Below are 3650 nucleotides of genomic sequence, written 5' to 3'. Positions count from 1 at the left end.
TATGGGACAGTTCTAGATTGTCATGTGGAGTCACTGTAGATTAAAACTGACTAGATGGCATGTATTCAGAATGACCTGCATGAATGAAGACTTGAATATATGGCCACAATTCATGCATTGGTTTGAAATTTACATGGAAAAAGCCAATCAGAAGCTCAGACAACTTGTATGATGCAGATATTATAAGTACTACTACGCTTTAGCCCATTGTTGCTGCCACTGTACAAATCCATCTTGTTGGGAGTTTCCCTCTTTTTTTGCTGACTCTCCACTTTATCAAGAACTACGTCCTTCTCAAGGGAATGATCCCTCTTGGTAATATGTCCAAAGTATGAGATATGAAGTCTAGCCATTTTGGCTTTTAAAGAGCATTCTGGTTGTACTTCCAACACAGATTTGTCTGTTCTTCTGGCAGTCCATGGTATTTTTAAAATTCTTCTCCAACACCATAACTCAAATGCAGCAATTCTCCTATGGCCTTCCTAATTCACTGTCCAATTTTCACATGCATATGAGGCTATTGAAAATACCATGAATTGGGTTAGGTACACTTTAGTTCTCCAAGTGACATTTTTGTTCTTGAACACTTTAAAGAGGTCTTTTGCAGCAGACTTGCTTAATGCAATATGTCATTTGATTTCTTGACTGCTGCCTCCATGAGTGTTGATGGTGAATCCAAGCAAAATGAAGTTTGAGACAATTTCATGAGCCACTTGCTGTTAAGTTGTTGTTAAGGGCTATCAAGATGGTTCTGACTCATAGTGACCCTATACAGGGTTTCTGAGGAGTGGCTAGTGAGTTTTAACAGATAACTTGCAGTTCAAACGGACCTTGGGGGTCCAGTGCTTTTCCTATAGTACCACACGAGGACTCCTCATTAGACATTGTTGTGAAGTGCCATCGAGTCGGTTCCAACTCATAGCGACCCTGTATAGGATTTTCAAAGAGCAGCTGGTAAGCTTGAACCACTGACCTTAGAGTTCAAGCAGCTTTGCAGTATGGCACATCAACCCACAGTGCCACACCAGGACTCATTAGACACTAAACACTACCAATTAAATTGGTTGATTCATTTTTGAATTCACTCATGAAGTTGGTTATTTAAGGTTTAATTCCAAAGAACTAAGATAATGGTAATGTCATAATTGATAAGTGTGACATTTCAAATTAAAATGGTAGCCAAGAAAGTTTTCAAAAGATTAGTCTATATTTAAGATACATCATTGAAATCTTTCATTTTAGAAATTAATTAAATCTCTTACATAAGAATTAATTATGTGACAACACTGATGAAGAAAGACAATTCACCCCAGTTCTTATTTTCATCTAAATTGCAAATCTTTTTTGCAATGATCCGAAATCTGCTCAATGACAATGGGATATATTGAAAGAGCAATTAGTAACACTTTAAATAAAAGTTAAAAAACTCTTATAGTCTCCTATACTGTAATGTAGATGATGCCTTGCATATTAATTCTGAAATAAAATGCATTTAAACTATAATTCTATTGAATATCATCTTACATATTTTAGAAGACATTTCAGAATTAAAAAAAAATAACTGCAGTAAAATATATATAACAGAACATCTGCCATTTCAGCATTTTTTTATATACTATTTTATATTTTTATTATTCTTCTGAAGATGAATTGAAAATATTTTAGGTAAATAATTGGTAGACATTTTAATAAATATAGAGGTCTAGGCCTCCTCCCTCTAAGTTTGGATTCCGGTGATTCAGTAAGATCTGAGCAACTTTATTTTTAAGAAGCTTCCTAAGTGATCAAAAATAAGCAGCAGGCTGAGTGAGCATCATTGCTTTAAAGAAATGAATGCCTTTTTATAATTGTTGAGCAACTTCTGGGCTAAGCTAAGCATGTTTACCTAAAAAATATTATGTAATCCAATCACCATTCCTCTGTCAGTTTGTCATATTGTGGTTGTTTTAGTGTTACTGTGAGACTGGAAGCTAAGCCACCAGTATTGAAAATATCCACAGGGTCTCCACAGTAGTCAGGTTTCAGGTGAGCTTCCAGACTCACAGTCTAGGAATAAGGAGAGACGGACAACTTCTGAATGTTTATCCACTGAAAATCTTATGAACAGCAGTGGAACACTGTTAGATAGCTCTAGAATACTGAATACTGAAACATTATGAATAACACCAGTATATTGTTAGATATAGTACCAGAAGATGAGTCCCTCAGATTGGAAGGCACTCAAAATGTAATTGGGGAAGAGCTGCCTCCTCAAAGTAGTGATGACATGAATGGAGTGAAGCTTTTGGGACCTTCATTTGTTGATGGGGCACAAAACAAATTGACTAGACATAGCTGTAAACATCCACTAATAATTTGAACATAGAATGTATATAACGTGAATCTATAAAAATTTGAAGTTATCAAAACTGAAATTGAACACATAAAGATGGATATTATGGACATTAGTGGAATGAAATGGACTGGTATTGGTCATTTTGAATCTGACAATCATATGGTTTACTATGCTGGGAATGACAAATTGAAGAAGAATGTTGTCATATTCATTAGCAAAAATAATATTTCAAAAACTATTTTGAAGTATAATGCTTTCTGTGATAAGAAAATATCCATAAACTACAAGGTAGACAGGGAGTGTGGTGACTTCACACAATAAGCACTTTAAAGGACTGTGACCCACAGGTCCAAAGTTCAAGTCTGCCAGCCTCTCCACAGGGGAAAGATAAGGCTGTCTGCTCCTGTAAAGATTCAAAGCCCATAATGCTTCATACTGGGTCACTATAAGTCAGATCCAACTTGACTGTACTTAACATCAATAACAACAAGACAAGTTAATAACACTACTATTCAAATTTATACAACAACCACTAAATCCAGAGTTGATAAAATTGAAGAATCCTACTAACAACTTCAGTCTGACATTGAACAAACAAGCAATCAAGATGTATTGATAATTACTGGTGAAAGGAATGCAAAGGTTAGAAACAAAGAGTAAAAACAGGTCAACAGTTGGAAAATATGGCTTTAGTGATAAAAATGATGTTGAAGATAACATGGTAGAAGTTTTCAAGACAAAATGACTTCATCATGGCAAATCTCTTTTTTAAGCAATATAAAAGATACATATGGACCCCTCTAGATGGAATACAGAGAAATCAAACTGACTACATCTCTGGGAATAGACAGCAGAAAAGTTCTATATCATCAGTCAAAACAAGGCTAATATGCAAATTAGTCCATGAGAGTCAAAATATTACCTTGAACCTATCTCACTTGAATTTAGAGCTCATCTCAAGAACAGATGTGATGTATTAGACATTAATAACCAAAGACCAGAAGATTTCTGGGAAGACATCAAGAACATCACACAGGAAGAAAACAAAATGTCATTAAGAAGATAAGAAAGAAGAAAAAAAAAAGTGTCAGTTGGGGGTGGAGAGGACAAATGTGAGGGCACTAATTCAGGGCATACAAAGACTACCAAACGTTTTGAAATCTACAGAAACAAAAGTAGACAAAATAGATGAGTGGGACATACTAAAAATTAAAAATTTATGTGCATCAAAAGACTTCAGAAGAGTAAAAAGGGAACCCACAGAATCAGAAAAAATCTTTTGCAATGGCACATCAGACAAGGAACTTATTACTAA

Source organism: Chrysochloris asiatica, unplaced genomic scaffold (assembly GCF_000296735.1).
Source record: "Chrysochloris asiatica unplaced genomic scaffold, ChrAsi1.0 scaffold00082, whole genome shotgun sequence".
NCBI lineage: Eukaryota > Metazoa > Chordata > Mammalia > Afrosoricida > Chrysochloridae > Chrysochloris > Chrysochloris asiatica.
This window is presented reverse-complemented; position numbering follows the sequence as displayed.